Source organism: Ceratotherium simum, chromosome 1 (genome assembly GCF_057802395.1).
Source record: "Ceratotherium simum simum isolate JZ-2026a chromosome 1, ASM5780239v1, whole genome shotgun sequence".
In the NCBI taxonomy this organism is placed as follows: Eukaryota; Metazoa; Chordata; class Mammalia; order Perissodactyla; family Rhinocerotidae; genus Ceratotherium; species Ceratotherium simum.
The window spans coordinates 13,527,219-13,547,333 of record NC_141900.1 but is presented as its reverse complement, the minus strand read 5'-3'; the positions used below and the strand labels follow the sequence as shown (position 1 = coordinate 13,547,333).

Genomic DNA, 20,115 nt, shown 5'->3' with positions numbered 1-20,115 from the left:
CCTCCCTCTGGGTCCCTCTAGCATCCAATGTTTCTCTTTAGACAGTTTATCAAATCATATTTTAACTCTCTTTTAAAGGTCTCACTCATGTACTTATACTATGAACAAGAACCATATTTTGTTCCTATTTGCATTACAACACATAGCGCAGGGGCTGAAAGGTGCTTAATAAGCTTGCGTTGAATGGATGACTGGGTGAATTGTAATTTTGCTTTCTGCCCACTTTCATCATCTCAAGAAATAATTTTGCTGCAGAAACTTCCATTTGTTTCCTCTTTCCTTTTAGTTCCTGAACTGCATTTCTTAGTGGGTTGTGCTTCTTTCCTACAACTCTTCATTTTGTAGCTTTGAGATCAGCCACCACCTACCCATCTGCTCCCCCTGCCACCTGGCCTATTGACTCTGCCTCCTGTTCTCAGTCTGCCTTTCTCCCTGCTCAGTGGCAAATCTGGCCCCAGCGCCTCTACTTTCTGCAGGGCCAGGAAGAAGCTGTGTCAGGGCTCTAATCCTGCTTCTGGGGGTGGGAAGGCACAGAGTGGCCCTGCCACCCACTGCCCCCTCCCTCACCTCATCTTCTTCAGCACTAGGAGCAGTACCAGGGCTTGATGAGCTAATCCATTCTACCTCAACCAGGAGGCTACAGTGGGAGGAGACATTCTGCAAATCAAAGAAATAATCAGAGACTCATTTGCACACATTACTGATTTTGGTTCCAGGAAATGTTAATAGCAGCAGAGAGTGAGACCCTCATACCTCTTTCTGCTGAAAAGCAACCCTTCTACCTTTTTAATTCTAGCAGTACTACTAGAGAAGGCTTCTGGCATTCTCTAGTATGCAAGGCCAAATTCCTCTTTGAGGAGTAACCACAACGAAGTCTAACCTTTCCTAATAAGACAGCCTCTTAGCTTCTTCAAAATCATTTCTTTTAAAAAGGCAGACACAAAGCAATGGTATTTTGTGTATGTGTATTACTCTGTTTCCGTGACTGGTACCAGAAATTATCCAGTTTTCTTTCTCCAGTGTTCTTCCTCAGATAAAAGGACTAGGAGAAAGCTCTGCAACCCCATGAGTCTGCCCGTTTGTTGAAATCAGTTCAAGATCATCCAGGTCTGCAAAACTCGGATGAAGCAGCTTGTTGCATAATTTACCAGAGAAAAGAGGGCCATCTGGAGAGCCAATCTGGAGAACTAAGCAAAGGCAGAGTCTTTTTTTTTCCCCTCTTAAGTTCTCCTGATTGACTCCCTGCTTATATTAGGCCTCAGCAATCCTCGCCCTACAGCCTGAAAGATGGTGGTCTAGGTCAAAGGTCTTGGCCTTCTGGCTTTGAACTCTGGCAAAGAATTACCTAGCCCAAAACTGCTAGTAGCCCCACCCACCATCGCTGTTCAAGGTTCTCAGTCAACTCCCACCAGTCTTACCCCATGACACTGTGGGGGCCTGTGTCATTCCAAAGGACAGCTGGTTTACACATATGCAGAGGAGGCAGCTACCCACAAAGGTATGTGGGAAAGCTCTACCAAATTCAAAAAAAATAAAAAACAAAAGGAAAGAAAGAAGGCTGCCTTAACCTCTAGTCAAGAAGTAAGTCATTTCTTCCACAGAGATTAAATCTTTTTTGAGAGAGTGTCTTTTTTTTTTTATAATTTTATTTATTTACTTTTCCCCCAAAGCCCCAGTAGATAGTTCTATGTCATAGCTGCACATCCTTCTAGTTGCTGTATGTGGGACACGGCCTCAGCACGGCCAGAGAAGCGGTGCGTCAGTGTGCGCCTGGGATCCGAACCCGGGCCGCCAGCAGCTGAGCGCGCGCACTTAACCTCTAAGCCACGGGGCCGGCCCAGAGATTAAATCTTTTGCGCTAAAGCAATCTATTGCTTTTGAATCCAGAGCCTGTAAATGATTCTAAGGGACAGTTAACACAATCAACTATTATCAGAGGATAGTATCTTCTCAATTATTTAGGTGATCTTTTAAGGGGTGTAAGAAGTTCCTGTAGAACTGTGCCTCCACAGAGCCTGCGGGAAAGACCAGGGGCCTCCATTAATCAGCCCCTGCCTGTCTCCTCTAGAGTTCCACCCTGCCCATTGCTCCTGGCTGCCCAAGCACTAGGTGTCACCTATGTGCTAACTCCAGTTGATCTGTAGTAATTTCCTTGAATGTTTCATTGGGCAGGTTTCTGGGCTGGAAATGAAAAAAATGCAGTTATTGATTTATGACGTCTGCCACAGGTATGGGTTGAGAGGATGTGCCAAGAATTTTCCAACCCTGTCCTAGTCACTTTTCTAGTCTGCATGTTCTAATATGATCATAGACAGATCATAGACAGATGTAGTCAATGTCTATCCTAGGATTCAGCCAGTCAAAATAAAATACTTTCGAGTCTGACATTCGACAAGTTGTGTACCTTTCTAGGCTTAATTTCTCACCTATATAATAGAAATAATAATACTTATTTCATTAGATCTCTAAAAATCCAATATATGCATAAGTCCTGCCCATAACTATATGTTCAATTAAAAAGCGTTTGTTTTCCTTTTCTCTCTTATGTGGTCTAAAATGTGTGGATTTAAACAAGCCAATTTCACTGGTCCAGCAGTGTAGAATTTCTTCCATGTGTCCCTCAAGGGTACTAAAGTTCAGGCTCCAGGGCTCTGTTTCCTGAATGGCAGTGCACCTTCAGGTTCCTTTAGTGCCAAAACCTTGAACTCCGGGATGTGAGGCAGGGGGAGGATCTGTGCAGTCTTGCATGAACTTCTACAGTGCCTCAGCTGAACAATGTTTTAATTATGGCCTTTCAGTCTCAACTGCACCTGCCCATTTCACTATCAGAAAGAAAAATCTCTCTTTTCTTCCTTGCTTCACTGTTATACTTTAGAACCATGATTGTTTTCCTGAAATAGATATTGACTAGAGAAGGACAAACCTCAAAGGTTTGGATTAAGTTCTCTTTCTGACAAACATGATGGAGTTTGAATGCTCCAGGGAATCCTATTCAAACTATCTTAACTTCTGGAGTCCATGAAAACTGGAAGAAAAACTTCTTTCTTGCCACTTTCTTTGGTTTGCTACCATCAGAGGAGACCAAACTGCAAGCATGTATCATTCCAAGGCTTTAGCTGCAATTGTTTTATAATGTGTTTTGAGATCCTAGGAAGACAATGTTTGTGTACATGCAAAATATGAATAATAAACTGGTCGCTGGCGTATCAGGGGTTCTAAACCTTTTTTTTTACCCCTTTAGACTGTCAAGGTAACAGACTGGTGAGGTCTATGGACCCCTTTTCTAAGTAATGTTTTTAAACGCATAAATTAAAACATAGGATTTAAAGAACACCAATCGTAATACAGTTTTCTCTGTAAGCAAATTAGTTTCTCTCAGGATGCAGAAAGATCTTTAAAAGTAACATTTGCTGCCTTGTTTGTTACAAAATACATATGCATTATTCAGTAAAGGTATATTTGAAAATTATAGTAAAAGTATAAAGAAAAATTTAAACATCAACTACAGCTTCATTTCAACAATGAGTCATCTCTGATAGGTAGTCAGATTACAAAAGAGAATTGTTTGCTTGTTTTAAAGGCTCAAAACATAGTAAAGGTACAGATGAATAGTGAGCACAATCATTGAGAACCTTTCAATCGACACCTAGTCCTGGAGTTTTCTAATTGAATGGGACACAGCAGCTCATCTAATCCCAGAGTACCGAACCTGGCATGAGTGTCAGATTCATATGGGAAGATTTTTTAAAATTTAGGTTTTTGAGGGCCGGCCCGGTGGCTTAGCGGTTAAGTGCGCGCGCTCCGCTACTGGCGGCCCGGGTTCGGATCCTGGGCGCACACCGACGCACTGCTTCTCCGGCCATGCTGAGGCCGCGTCCCACATACAGTAACTAGAAGGATGTGCAACTATGACATAGAACTATATACTGGGCCTTTGGGGAAGAAAAAAAGGAGAAGGATTGGCAATAGACGTTAGCTCAGAGCTGGTCTTCCTCAGCAAAAAGAGGAGGATGAGCATGGATGTTAGCTCAGGGCTGACCTCCCTCACAAAAAAAAATTTAGGTTTTTCAGGCTCTATTGTAGCCCTCCCAACTGAGAAGCTCCAGAGACAGGACCAAGGAATCTGTACTTTTAAAGGCTGCTTAGGAAGTCTAATTATCAGCAAGTTGGGAACCACTGATAATACAACCTCCCACTCAGTGCAGAATGCTAACAAGGTCTCTAAAAGCTTCTTCCGAAGCACATTTGTGTTTGGAGATTCAGCTTGCATGCCCCAATAAAGACTGTCCTAAACTGGTAGCATCACAACCTGTGACAGTAACAGAAAAACAGGTAGCATTTCAGTTCTAAAATCATAATTTCTGCTGAGTGGTGTGCTCATCAGATAGCTTTTTTCTATTTCCCATGCCCAAGTGCACAGAGGGCTGCCTGGCCCCAGCATGTGCCGGACAGCGTGTGAGGTACATTTGAATGGGGACTGGGGTGAGGGACTGACACTTGGAGTGACTCTCTGGATATGGATCGTAGGCTTTTTCATCCTCATGAAGTCTACGTGCTGCGTTTTATTCATTAGCACCTACGAGGGACTAATTGCCATCAGGCATGTAGGTGGAATTTCTGGCAGGGAGCAAGAAATGGAATAGGTTTGATGACAACCAATGATCTGCCAAAGCCCTGTCAGAAGGAGAACAGAGTCTTGCTGTCACTCATCCACCCCTTTAAATTCAAATGAAGATGCTTTTGGGTGGGGAGGGGGAGGGGGTTGGAACCCGTCCAACTTTGCATTGACGATACTGTACAGGAAAAATGTACAGTATATGCAAAAGTCCCTGCTCCTGGTGGTGCTGTTTCTAAAATTAGAGAAAGAAAGAAAAAAGAAGAAAAAACATGAGGCCTTCAGTCCAGCCAGCTGCACTTGCTACTTTCTGTAATGTCAGTGGGTGGAGGTGACTCAGGCATTCACCAATTGGCATCAAGAGGTCTGCACACCTCCTGTAACTGTCTGCGTTGTTTCCTGTGTATTATGTACATATGTTCATAGCATTCCTTTCTTTCTCAAGGAGGCTATGCTCCAAAGAAGAGGAAGAACCCTTGTCGTAGAGTATCAAGCCTGTCATGGGACACTCAGAGGTCACAGTCACACAAACTGAACCAAGATCCCCTAGCAGGAAGAATTTCAAGCTACCAGTTAAGTCCTACTGATCCAAACTGTAGTTTCGCATGTAACAGTAATTTCACGAAATTATACACAGGAGGCATGAGCTGCCTGGATGTGGAACCACATCCCCTAACAACAGTGGGTAGTAGTAACAGTGGGTGGCAGTGCTCATACATTAAATCAGATCAATTTATCCCCAATAAGTGCCAAGCATGTTCTTAACTCTCCCAAGTAATAAACTCCAACAGCTCAAGTAAAACTAAGCCTTTTCCACAGGGGACAGCCACACCTTTCCTTCTTGCAGCCCATTCTCCTCCTCCCTGATATTTTCTGCAGCACGGAGGGTATAGACCAATTCCAACCTCTGCAGTGCAGATCCAATGCTACTCAGTCAAGTCAAGGAATGACTCAGCTACCTCACATTGTGTTACTGAAGGAAGCTGCAAAATCTCTGGTCTCAAATATGTTTAGCAGAATGATAGAACTCTATCTTGGGTACTTCCACAGTTGAAGAGAGGGAGTTCAATGAGATGACCTAATAAAAGTCCTCTGAAGTTAATAAGTGATTATGTAAAATTGTACCAAGTTATCACTAACTTCTATGTAACATGAGATTTTTCAGCAAACGTGTTTTCAAGAAATGTATCTTACTGAATTACTTTGCTATTTAATTCACAAGTACTTTATTTTGTTTTTCCATGCTTAGAATGACTACATTTTCTTAAGATGACCACAAATGTTATGCCAGTGCCATTCGTAGGTGGAATCAAAACAGCATTAATTAGTTTTATTGAAGAGTTCCCTGACTTTAGCCTGTGTGTCAGTAACAGACAGAGTACATTTTCCTTAGCTCTTATGAGTAACTAGTCCTTCACGGCTCAACATGTTGCGTCAAAGCACCTCTACCTCAAACCAAAGGAATACATCAGTTACAGAGATCCCATGTGGGAATTTTACTGGGAGAACTATGGTTGAAGAGCAAGTTTATCCTTATTCTGTGGAATAATGTTCTTATCCAGTCCCAAAATGGTGCCCGTGAGCTTTATATTATATTAATCAAGTGAAGTTTACACATTTTCAGAAGGGGGATTTAAATATCAGATGTTAGTGAACCTTCTATTAAAACCACCAGGGTTAGTGGAGATGGGAAAAGGATAAAGAGGAATTCCGAGTGTGGAGTTAGGAAACGGAAAAGTCAGAAAAGGGAAGTTGTTTCTCTACATTCCATTTTGTGCCATGATATTTGGAAAAGAACACAGCTTCATCCTGTGACATTATCAGTGTGCCAATGTTGTGAAGCAGGAGGGAGAAAAGAGAAACCAAACGAAAGAAGTGTAGAAATAGGATTACACCAAACTGCCTACAGTTTGGGTTTATCTGCGAGACTGGAGAGAGAAAGGGCAGGAACATGTACGAATGACCCTTCAAAAACTCTCTCATTGAACTCTTTCTTTTAATCCATTTGTTACAAGTGGATGAACCATTCCTCTTATTTTCAACCAAATGAATGGAATATTGGGTCCAAGCAGAGCCTCCCAATCTCATAAGGGGTTGAATGAACTGAAAGGACCTTGGCAAAATATGTTTTTTCCAATATCTGTCCTTCAGTTCCCCAATCCCACACTCCTCTCCTTTTAATTTCTCCAGGTACTCATTGTAGCTCAGGGCTCACCTTTTCCTACCCATCTTTGGATAATGTCTCATCAGAATTCAGGCAGCGTCTCATTTTTCAATTGCTCCCTAACTTCCTTTTCCCTCAAAATTCACCTATTCTCTTTCTTATTTCATTAGGCTCCTGCTTTCTGCTTGACTGAGACTTGGCGTTGTCATGTTTGTAAATTTGATACAACAATCTGATCAAATGCCAAGCTGTTCTTAAGCCAGATTCTACTAATTCAGGTAAAAAAAAAAAAAAAAAGCCCACCTCCACAAATCACCCAAGGAGGAAATATGATGGGTGATTTAAAGTTTTGGGGATGTATTTTTGGATAAGTCTGTAAATATCTCAAAAGCTTTAAGAGACCCCTCCCTTCTTGCGGGGTCAGTGAAAGCTGCTCCAGGGAAAGCTGACTCTCTACCCCTACTGATGCACAAGGGGTATCTGCACACCTGCTGCTCAAGCCAACCCATTCTGTCTTGCTTAGGATCTCTAGTCAGGATGCTTAGTTATAGATCTTTACCTTTGGATTTGTTCTTATTTTTTGCCTCCCACTGTGGACATAATGTTTCATTTACTTCATCCCTTTGTCCCAGTTGCCCAGCCTTTGACTTAACCAGCCCACTCCCTCTCTTGACCCCAGTTTCTGAGACTTCAACTCATTGGGAATGGGTGATTATACAGCTAGGGCTTTATTTAGCACCCTTCATATTATATCACTTAGGGAGGGACTGATAGGTATGAAGAAGGAAACAATATTTAGTACCTACTAGGTGCCAGATACTTTGCATGGATCATTTCAGAATCCATACAACCACACCATGAGGTAGTTGTTATTATTCCCACATTGAACTTGAGAAACTAAGGCTTAGATAAATAATTTCCCAAATTTATACAAATAGGAACTAGCAGAGCTGGGATTCAAACTAGATCTGATTTCAAAATATTTGCTACCTCTAATACATTAACCATACTCTCACAGAAGTTACCAGCCTACCTTCTTGCCTGGATCCATATGTGAGGACCAATATACAGGCCATTGTTATTAGATTAAGCAAATTCATTACTCATTCAAGAAACACCTGATATATGCTTCAGGCATAGATGTTATAGAAGATCTGAAGAAGAAAAAAGTCATGCTGTCTTCTCTTAAAATTCTCTCAGTCTAGTGGAAAGAAAATTAAGTAATTATAATATGGTATAATATAATAATAGTTGTCCATAAAAATGCTAAGGGGCCAGGATATACCTAAGGAAGGATTTATTTTGGAAGTCAGGATGGCATGTGTTCAAAGAAAATTAAAAAAAAAAAAAAGAAAAAAAGCAGAAGACTTTTTGATCCAGACGAATGGTTGAGTAAGGATACTCCAGGGTAGTAAGATGGGCCAAGGGTTCCAGAAGAAACTCATGAGCAAAGGTACAGAGGCAAGCGTCTGGAATGTTCTGGAACCTGTGACTATCTGGTGTAGCTAATGAAGTACTTCTCAGATATCTGTTCCTAAATACCCCTAAGGAGTACACTGAAAGTTTTTATGCAAGGGTAAGGATGGAAATAATCTTACCAAAGTAGAATTTCTCTAGTTTCTTGCTTTCTTTTAAAAATTAATATCTGGAATTCTATTGCAAACTATTCCTGTATTTGTTTATACATAATGTTTTAAAATTGCTTACTATGTGAATTAATATTTCCTTGAGGAATATTTGAAGCCCCAGGAAGATGTATCAAGTACATCCTGCGGCTTTGTGTGTGTCCTGGTTATGTCATAAACTTTGCGTATGCCCTAATTACTCCCACTCCAGAGTTTATGCCACTCTACCTCATTTGAGAAGTATGGGCTCAAATAAATACATGTCTAGAGATAAAGCTAAAAATGGAAGCTAGGTTTAGTTTACGAAGGATTCAGATCAATGAGGTAATTGGGTCAGATCGATTTTTATAAAGTTAACAAAATAATCTTTTCATGTAATATGTGTTTTGAAATACTAATTATGCAAAGTACTTAGTCATATCAATAAAAATAGGTTATCTGATCAACCCTTTCCTAATGATAATGATGTCTTTTCCTCCTTCGGCCATTAATTTTTTCCTCACTAATCTCTCTATTGCTTGCACACATGCAGTCACATCTGACTCAAGGATGTAAAACCACTCCTTAACCCATGTCCTTGGTGCAGTTGCCTAGCCTAATGGTGGGCAGGTGGAAACGACGATCAACTTCATTTTGAAAACACAGAAATGCTGGGTGGTAAGCAAAACTTGTTTGCCTGGATCAAATTAGCGTCTGTAACAGGAAAGAGATAAATCAGAATCTGACTTTCAGCCTGCCAATTTTAGTGCCATAAATTCTATGAAAAATTCAATTCTACCCAACTCATTCATGTTTGATAAGTTTAGTTCAGATTTCTTTCTTTTTTTATGTTTTTTCCTCTTGTACCACTTGAGCTCCTGTCATCAAGGCAGACCTTACCCCTAGGTTACTGGGAAGGCCCTCTGCCCCCTCTCCCACCTTCAGTGATGCCTGAAATACTTTAAGTAGGAGACCAATCAATCAATTTTGCCTCCACAATATGAGTAACACCTAGACCTAAATTCATACAAAGAGAAGAAAACTGAAATCAGACATTTCCTAAGGCAGCAAGTATGGGTCGATAGAAGGAAAGAGAGCACACAGGGGTGCTCGAGGCCAGAAGGAACACCAGCTGTACCAAGTTTCAGAGAAAGCAAAAAAAGATGAGGTTATGAATAGCAATGCCAAATATCACCCATGCCAGTTTTACCCAAGGCTTGTGCTAATGAAACTTTACAACCTACTCAACGACCCTGTGATGTAAAACATGCTTCTTATGCTGGCAGCTGGTGCTGTTAAAGGTTAAAGATATTAAAATTATAATCAAATATAAACTTCATAAAAATTATAATAAATTTACATTCTGATTCCCTGCAATCAAATTTAAACCTTCTCCAACAAATCAGTTGTAAACGCCTAAAAACATCCTTAAGTTTAGTTCAAAACAATGAAAATTCTATAAACAAGAAATATTAACAAAGTAATAAGAACTCAAATCAAAATCATCTTTCAGAATGAAAGTGAATATGATGAGACTATATGCCACAGGCCTCACACTCCAAATCATCTTTGGTGTTTTCTCCAAGTACATTAAAAATGACAATGGAGAAAGGACGTGATTATCATGTTCATACAACTATAAAGGGTTAGTTTGATGATTCCTGTGAAGGAGTAATTTGGATGTAGGATGATATTAATAACTATAAATAAAATCAGTGAGGAATCAAGTGCTTTGTATAAGATATTTTCATATCTTGAGGGCAGGACAATTTTAAGTTTTACAAAACAAAATGAGTTTACTCTGTCTACTGATGTTCATTTGTGTTCTAAAGCCCACAGCTGACCCCAGGAAAGAACATACTACCTAGATGTAATAAGGACACTTATGAGAAGCTAGAGCAACGATAAGACCAATGGCAAATCTGAATACATCACTAGTTTGCATTATCTTGCCCTTGAACTTTTTGGAGTGCTATTTGCTACAATATACACTGGTGGAAGAAATACAAATCACTTGTATTAGTTTGTGATGTGCTGGCAACAAATTGTCTGGACTTCTGGGCCATACAAAACTGGGCATCCTAGCACCTATCTATATTATTGAGGCATAATCATTGAAATCTGGCTTCAATTGGCAAATGTCCCACATTGTCATCACTTCGTTCACATCTTTCTTTCCGGTACATTCTAGAAAGGACAGCAATTGGCTTCTTTTTTAGTTCCCATGCTTCTAGCTGTCTCTGCACTTAAGCTGTGCCTTTTCAAGTTTTTCTGTTCTATCAAGCAAGGGTGGACTTATAGAAAGAATAAGGCACTACACAGAGCTTCTCAACTATGTGTTAGTTGCAAAATGAAGAAGGTGGTACAAGAGGAGGAGGAAAATCATCTTCCATCCCCTTGCTCTCTTCTGTAACACTGAAAATAGAGGAAATTCTAAATAAAACTGAGTCTTCCTAAAACAACTTCATGAACTCACACTAGAATTCAGCTTATTCTGTCAAAATATTCTATATGGTATATGGATCTTATTCCTAAATTTTCTGACTTAAAAATGGGGATAAAATATTAGAAAACATTGGATAAATATGTTTTATGGTGTTTATAGGTTAGAACCACAGATACGAGATAGCTACAGAGAATGAGCGTGGAAAATATGTGGATTTTTGACTTAAGAGTTAGGTACTTTAAATGCCCCCCTTGCCAAATATTTTTTAATGGAAACTTCTTAAAACATGTTAAAATTACTCTAAGCATAATTTAATCAATTTTTAATGACATAAAAAATACTTGGTATTCTTCAGTGTTATTGAAGTATAAACAGCTACTTGCCCTTAAACTCAATGACCTCCTGCTTTTTGTGAGATTCTGTATTTGTTTTTTATGGTTTCCCTGCATTGTCAAGCCCAATCAGATGACGACTTGACTACATTTATGTCTTCTGCCCCTACCCTCTTAAAACACACAAACTCTAATCTGCATGGGTTGAGAAACCAGGCTTTCCAACTTGTTGGAATTGGATTTAAAGTAAGACTAAATAGATGCTAAATGGGGACCTGAAAAAAGCATATGGACTTTGTAGTCATTATTGGCCTCCTTTTGTTTAATTTCAGATTTGTGGTCATATTCCAAAGTGTAAACTGTTAAATAAGTGACTTGTGGATAAGTGAGATAACAGAATAAGTTTTTGCTATAGATATTTTGCAAAAATAACGTCATTTCATTTATGTTTCAATTGTAAAAGATAACCCATGATACCCCATTTTATTTTATAACAATAACCTGCTAAGAATGATTACCAAATGCAGAAATCTCACAAGTTTAAAAGTCTCTAGTTTTCCTACAGAGGCCAACCTTGTCTAGGAATATAACAGTTCCTTTAGTCTTTCAGATGCCTGAAGCAATTAAAGGCAACACTGTGTTTGAATTTGCTAATACCATTTATTTCCTCGGTGTTGCTATTTCATCATGGTTACTGGGAGGGGTCAACAATGCCTTTCTTTTTTTTTTTTTTAATGAAAAGTAATTTTTACTTTTAGTGAAAGGGGATGACCAAATGTCTGACAGAATCTCTGACGTTAACAAGATGGGACGATGCTCAGTTTCAGGCCACAAAACAAGACAGAGGAATGAATGTAATATGCCATTTCTAATGGAGTAGGACTCTGAAAACAGTCTACTTTTCTATTTTGGTGTTGATTATAAACAGGGATTGCAACTTGCCAGACTTAACATACATCTGACTACTTGTACACACAAGCCCAAAGACACAGCCTTATGTAACAGTAGCAAAACAACTGCATTTACATTTATATAATTGGTTTAAAAGCCATTACCGAGAAAAACTGTTTGAATTGTCAGAGAATACTCAGTTATGGATTTTTAAATAAAATATCAGAGCTATCATGCATTCTAACTTTTAAAATATCCATGCATACACAAGGAAACAAAATTAAAATGAAACTATATTTTAGGAGAACAGTGTATTATTTATTTGTTAACTGAAGTGCTAGATATTTTAACCCCTACAAAACAAATCTAGATCCTAGAGAGAGGATAAAGGATCAAAGTTGCTATGCCCCTGGCTTCCTGAGATTTTGTTTTATTTAACAAACACTTAGTACTTACTATGTGTACAAGAGATTATTCTAAGCACTTTACAAATATTAACTCATTTAATCCTCATAACAATCCAGGGAAATATATAATATTAGTATCCTCATAGTATAGGTGGGTTAACTGAAGCATGGACAAGTAACTTGCCCAAAATGGGTTTTGAAGTGAGCAATCTGGCCGCAGACTCTATGTGCTTAATTACTAATGTATGTTACCCCATTAATTTACATTCCCATGATACGTGAGACTAAGCCACTGTTGCCAAACACAACCACTATGCCAGCCTCGGTGGGTCACAGGAAGAGTCAGGACTCAGTCACATGCTACATTCAGACCAACCTCTTCACACAACAGACAAGATTGGCTCTGGCTTTGAGTCCAGTCTTCAGTCCACACTCCTCTCCTTTCATCATAACACCCCACTTTTGTCACTGTTTTAGGTTGGGGAGGGGCGAGGCACATGGGAAAGCATTCATTTCTTGTCAATGAATTTCATTTGCATACATCAAAATCAGTCGGAAAATATCTAATGATATAAAAATTCAAAACAGAAGGAGTTATGGTCTCAATCCACTTATTCCCTGAAGGTCCCTTGGTCTCCAGGCAAATTCATACCCACCTCTTCCCAGCAACCAGCTCTGCATACAAGGAGTATTGAGAAGGATACCAGTTGTCAAGCTACAACATCTGGTATTAAAGCAATGCATAACAACTTGCCTGTCATTCTCTTAATTTAGAAAGGCCACTCAAGTGATGCTTCCAATTTAGACCTAGCATTAACTGGCAAATTATATGACAGTTTCAATCAATCAATGATAAAAATGTAAAATCTGCTTAACCAGATAACTCTTCCCATCCCAAATAATATGCAAGATCCAACAAAAAATATTCTAGTTAATAATATCAGAATTATCTTCAATTCCCACAGCCATTCATTCCTGGGCCATTAGAAAGCAACGTCTTTTTATATGCTCACTGTTAAGTTATACCTATCTCTTCTTACAACATGGCTATCACTTACTAATCCTTAAAGGATTGTTTTAGGAGGATAAAATAACAAAAATAATTAATTTGATTTGGGACATTCTGAAATGTTTCTAAGAGACATCCATGAGGAATAGCTCAATGTATTTGGAATCATCCTAACTCACGAAATGAAGTAGCTTAGGGACATATTTAAAGAGTTTTGAATAATTTTCACATATTTAAGTTGAAAAGTTCATTGGAAAAAGTTAATTTGTGGCCAGACTGTGAAGGGTCTTAGATATTATTAGCAAGAAATTTGTAATTATTTTATAAGCAAGGGACATGAGGTACCCCCTCTCCTCCCAAGGAGTCTATGACTATATCTATACTTTAGAAAGACATCTGGTCGTATTAAAAGGATGTAAAGAAGGGGCTATAGGAAAGTCTGAAAAGAGATGATGGGCTCTAGAACCAGAACCATGGAAATGGAAATTGATGTACAGAAGAGGTAAGAATAGAGAGAGGAACGAAATGCCATTTATAAGAACATGGAAACACTCTTTTATTTCTTATAAGGGAAAGTTTTGCTGTTTTATTAGTTTACTCTAGATAAAGAGGCAGAAGAAATAAATCTGGGCAACATATCAGGATGCAGGACTGAATTTGAAGAAACAGGGATTTTTATGAGCATAGGGATTCTAATATTTATTTTTAAGTGATTTGTGTTGCTGTGATATTAATGTGGTGGATTTTAGGTTTGCAGTTGTTTATTTTGTTTGCCTTTCTGAGGAAATAAAGGAACTAGGCTGGGTTTGACAAAGGAAGAGCATACACAGTATAGCAATGATAATCCATAAATGAAAACAAATCAGCAAAATCCAAGCTCCCCCTCTGCATTGGGTTTAGGATTTAAGTCAGTTACATCCTGCATCTCAAAGGACAGGTTTCCTTGGAATACCTGGGCTACTTGAGTTTTGGGGCAGCAGAACTATGCGTGCTCTTGGCTTGAGCAAGAAAAAGGAGAAATATATACTCTCCCACAGTTTCATGGAGCTCTCCAGCTAAGCTTGCCAAGCTGAGTACATAAACACCAGCTAGAGAGAACGTAAACCTGACACTAAACTTAACCCCCTGACAACACATAAATTTAAAGGTCCAAACACTGGCCGCTGTCAGTCCCATGACAAACCATTGTTTCCTTCTACCAATCTTCAGGCTGTTAAGTACAACACTGCTAAGGCACCAGGTGACCTCAAGCCAGACACAGCCTTCAGCAAGAGGGATACAGAGGTAAGTAACACGTAGTCCTTCTCTCCATGAAGCACATGGTCTAGTGAGGCAGCTAATATACCATATAATTAAAAAGCTGGACGATGGTGAATATATGAGCTGAATGATGCAGAACACCCCAGAGGACTAAGTGACTCTTTGGAGAATCTTTATTTATTTCCCTTCACCTTCCCAAGACCTTCTCGTCCACCTATGGCATTCAAGAGATGAAGTTTTCGACTCCTGAAATTTCAGACATCAGACCTCTATGCAGGGTATTGTTGCAGAAGATTCACATATGTTAAGGCCAGCATTGTCCTAGAGGAAAAAGAGACTGCAGCATTCTGCTAGCTGTATTGGATATGTTGTCTTATGTAATTCTCCTAATAACTGTGTGAGGCTGGTATTCTTATTGTTACCTAATAAATGAGGAAACAGGAACACAGAGGTCTACACAACTAGTCACAGTTCAAACCCTTATCTGCCTGATTCCAAAGTTCTCACTTTTCTCACTATGTCAAACTTAATCCCCCAAAGGGGATTATGATACATGTCCTTGTTGTATAAAACAGTACCTGCACTGTAACACTCACCCTAAAATAAATATATACATATATCATCATTATACATAGACACACACACACACATATAAGCATCATTAGTCGTTAGGCAAATTCTAACTGAAACCACAATGAGCTATCACTACACACACAGAACAGTAAAGAAAAAACAAACAAAAAACGAAAACCTGACAACACCAAGCACCAGAGAAGATCTGGAGCAACTGGAATGCTCACATCTTGCTGGTGGGAATGCAACAATGGTGCAGCCACACTGGTAAAGTCTGACAGTCCATTATAATATTAAATACACAATTATAAAATCCACCAACCCCACTTCTAGGTATTTTATATATAACGTAAATGAAAACATTGTTCATACCAAGACCTGTATGTGAATGTTTATGTAGCTTTCTTCATAATACCCAAAAACCAGAAATAACTTAAAAGTCCATCTATTAGTGAGTAAGTAAACTGTGGTCCATCCATACAATAATGCATGTGTGTATATATATATATTCATACAATGGAATGAAACTCAAAAGTCATAAGGAACAAATTACTGATACATGTAAAAAGATGGAGGAATCTCAAAAGCATTATGCTAAACGAAAGAAGCCAGACACAAAAGGCTACATACATGTATGATTCATTTACAGAACTTTCTGGAAAAGGCCAAACTATGGGGGCAGAAATCAGATCACCGGTTGCTAGAGGCTAGGGCGAAAGAAGGGAACTAACTACAAAGGAGCACTAGAAAACTTTTTGGAGTGGCAGAAATATCCTATATCTTGATTTCAGTGGTGGCTACATGACTGTTCATGTTTGGAAAAACCTGTACTTGCACTATTCACCAAAAAGGATGGATTTTGGTTTATGTGAAGTATACCTTATTTAAAAATGCATAGCACTGTATACCTACAAAATGTGATTTTCTCTATATGTAAGTTAACCTCAATAATCCTTCTTTAACACACACCCCCACACACAAGCAAAAGGTCTTTCTAGAAAAATTAATTTTAATACGAAACTGAGTGCTTCTGTCTTAATCTCTTTAACCAATTCCTGTTTTGCTCTTTTAACAAATCCCACCCACAAGGTACCAGCTTTTATGGAAGATTTTGCAATGAGTAAGGATACCAGAAAACAATGATAGTAATTTATTCCATCCACCATCACTCTGTTACAGATGCAGACAAAGCATCTGAGTGTGAAAGGATTTGAGCCTGTTACCGAGATTAATGGAAACCCAGATGGGGGACTCCTGAGGAACTAACAGCTTCATCTGAAATCCAATGGAAAACAATTGTTTGAGAGTCATGTGAAACGCTATAAAAGTTAAAACTTAGAACTAAGTCCTACTGCCCTCTGGCAACACTTGACAGCCTCGTGGGTTCTGAGAGCAAAGGCCTGAGAACAGAGATTTATGCCACAAATTAAGCTCCTAAAACCCCAGTGGAATATTTTGTTAGCCCCTTGGCCATATGTAACTGCACTGGTAACTGTCACTACAAGAGAACATTCTAAAAAGGAGGTGGAATGGGGTGCAGGACAGGGAGTATTTAATTGAAAAACAAAAAAACACTTTGTAAAAATAAAAATAAAAATTTCAGAGCTATTTTGCAATTCCTTAAAACTTGCCTCATGTTCCAATGTCTAAACATGCTTGGGGCCATCATTTAAATTATTTTTCTCAACCAGTGGGGCGTACTTTTTAAATTACTGAAGATGTCCAAAGATAGTCATGTTTTTCATCTGTGAAAAATGCAAGACTTTTTCTGAGAATTTCCACTTGCCCTACATATTACTCATTTTCTAAGTCAGCTAAACTTTTGAGGGTAAGGGGCATAAATAACATAAATGACACCAAGGAACCTTAAAATGAAGAACAGGACAGAACTAGAAATTTTGTCCCGAATGTGTCTCAACAGAGCCACATATGCTATTAAATATTACTGAACAGTTCATGCCTTTTCAATTCACTATAATGGTTTCCTCTGTGTCCACAAGTTGTTCAGCAAAGTCCACTAAGCTAGCAAGAGGAAACACTTATTTAGAGCCCATGTGAAGAGGAAGAATCACGAACAGTGAATAAACAGGTGGAGGCAGATATGTTACGAACCTTTATGCATTTTGGAAGTTTGTATCAATATGAACAGAGCTTTCTCTCTAATTCCAGAAGCAGGATTTCAAAATATAGGCTTCGCTGGAATATTAGTATCTAATTTCTCATCACCTGACTAAAACCAAATGCTAACCACAACAAATACTGTTTCATCAAAAAATGTAGTTCTAGCAGCTCTAGCAGATCAATCATTCAGATATAAGCACATTACATTCAGATATAATCCCCTCTTGGCTACGCATACGCAAAACAAAAGCTACACACAACACAAAGAAAGCAGAATGGGTATGACAAGAAATTCCCACTATAATTGGTCCCTAACTCTCCACCCTTGGTAAATACTACAGCATAAACTTATATAAACGGCTGTAAGAAGAATCAAATGAACCCGGGATATACACTACAGAATCTGGGGTGCAAGTGAAGAGTTTCAGAGACTGGGAGAGGTCCTTTTCTTTGTGCAATTTGTTTCTTGGACTCACCCTACTGCTTGGTTTTGCATATCAGCTTCCTTCAAATTGAAGCGTACTGCTCTTTTCAATCGTTTTCATTTCTTCTCCAACTTTTAATACACCAGGAGACCCAGGCTCACCGAATCCAGACGCGGCCGGGCCTCAATCTGCCGCAGTCGGTCACGGCTTTGCTCCCGCCATCATCCCCAAGCGGGGGAGGCCTCGCAAGGCCAAAGGACTTGGCCTGGCGCTGCGGCCTGGAATGGGGGCCTCTGTTCACAGTCCAGGTGAAACCCGGGTTGCTCCAGGTGACCTGGAGCAAACTAAGCCCTCCCGGGCGCCAACTCGCCAAAGGGCCGAGCTCCTGGCAGAGGGCCCGGGCAGGTCCGCGCCCCAGCAGCCCCCGCGCACACCCGCGCCCACGTCCCGGCAGCCCCTGCGCGCGCCCGCCCCGCCTCACCCATCCAGCTCCCGCGGGGGCTATCAGTAGGAGCTCTTGCTGTTCGTGTGCTCCCGCGCGGCTTCGCCACGTGCTTTTTGCTGTCCTTCAGGCCGCCCGGAGTCCCTGGGAACGAAGGGCGAGCGCCACGCGCGCCTTGGAACCTGCAAAGTAGAGGTTGGTCCTTTTCCACCCCGCCTGGCCCTACCCCCTTGGCCTCCTTCCACACGGTTTCTACAGCTTTTTCTTGCACTCTGGATTACCCTGATTTAAACAGAATCCTTATTTAAGCAGTGCCAATGAGAATAACCGACTGTTTCAAGGTGACACAGATAGTGCGTGATCTGAGCTAGAGCAAGGATAAGACCTTGATTTTCTTTCACCACCACATACAGAAGAAACAAGCCCTCTTGTCCAAGATTGAATACAGTGCCATTACTCTTGTTCTAATCCCATCCTATTACCCGTACTCAAGAAAGCAGCCTAGACTGTGAGTGCGGGTACAAGAGTGTATTTTATCAACAAAATTTAAATATTATTTATAGATTGCTTGTTCTTTACCTGCAAATGAGTGCAAAATAAGACTGAAAACCCCTGTTCAACAATGTGCAGCCTGTGTGGAATCACCATGCCATTAGTAAAAATCCTAATATGCTTGATTTTTTTTCATTTTTGTCTCAGTAAGTGTTAATTCACAATGATTACACAAAGAATATAGTTTTACTTGGGTGAAAACAACTAAAAAGATTTTCTCCTTATTATCCCAGAAGAAGAAATTTGTTTCTCTGGCGATGGCAATAATTTTAATGTATTTTATAAGACAGGATGTCAACTTTGAAAGGGACTACAAATCTTATGTGGTAAAATTTGCTACTCAGTGCAGGCCCCTTTTATATAATTTCTGATGTGTAGTTTCCTTTCTTTTGCTTGAATACCAAATGCTGATTAGAGGGGAGTAGTGTCAGAGTTGATGGGTCAGACTTGAAGGAGCCTGAAGAAAGAAGAATCAGTGTCAAGAAGAGAGAAAATTGTAGCTGGGAAGAAAAACAAACAAAAAAACTATGCTTTAGATATGAAGAGCAAGGCAAGGACTGAAATGACAATTAAGAGCAAATGTAATGAGGATAGGTAAGGAGGAATCAGAATGTCTTTTTTTAGTGCAGCACCAGGCCTCTTTTGAAGGCATGTGTAAGAGCTTTAAGGAGTGATGTTGAACTGAAGACTAAAGTGAGAATGCAAGCTAACTATCTCAAGGCATCAGCCTTTGTTGGATAGATTTGACACCTGTATCACTGATGTATAAATCTCTAATCTCCTTCCTTATAATATTCATCCATTTTTTCATAGTTGCACCTTCTGACACACCACAGAATAAACCTATTCTCTTAACGTGAATATTTCAAATATCAAGATCAGCTAGCATCTCTCCTTTTAGTGTTCTTCAATAAAAACCAAGTTTATCAAGCATTTCAATTACAAAATAATCTGTAGAACTTTTACCATTCTGGTTGTCCTTTTCCAGTTTCTCAAAGATTCCTTAAAAGCACAGCTCAAAATTTCACAAAGTAGTTTGGATGATATATGAAAACCATAAATTCCATGCGTTCTATTACCTGTATAGTAAATTTATATTAATATAAAAAATGTATCTGCAATTATGTTCACTTTCTTAATGACCATACCATATTATTAGCTCACATCAACTTGATGGAAAAATATGTGAGGAAAAAAATATGTTGCCCAAACTAATCAAGCAAGTCTTAAACTGGAAATTTGTGGAGGAAGGTGAATTACAACCTAAGATGTAG

General features: G+C 39.4%; 2 long non-coding RNA genes across 4 annotated transcripts in view; one reads left to right on the top strand and one right to left on the bottom strand.

The window, feature by feature from the left end:
- The window catches only part of LOC147918137 (uncharacterized), a 79,533-nt gene extending 61,302 nt beyond the window's left edge, over nt 1-18,231 (bottom strand). The window contains exon 1 of the long non-coding RNA XR_015552972.1: nt 17,899-18,231. This is a non-coding gene — a long non-coding RNA (uncharacterized LOC147918137). The remainder of the gene's footprint in view (nt 1-17,898) is intronic.
- Nucleotides 18,232-18,360: 129 nt separating this feature from the next.
- Nucleotides 18,361-20,115, top strand: part of LOC147918136 (uncharacterized) — a 41,764-nt gene continuing 40,009 nt past the window's right edge. For all 3 annotated transcript variants that reach the window (XR_015553020.1, XR_015553024.1, XR_015553023.1), the window contains exon 1: nt 18,361-18,484. This is a non-coding gene — a long non-coding RNA (uncharacterized LOC147918136). The remainder of the gene's footprint in view (nt 18,485-20,115) is intronic.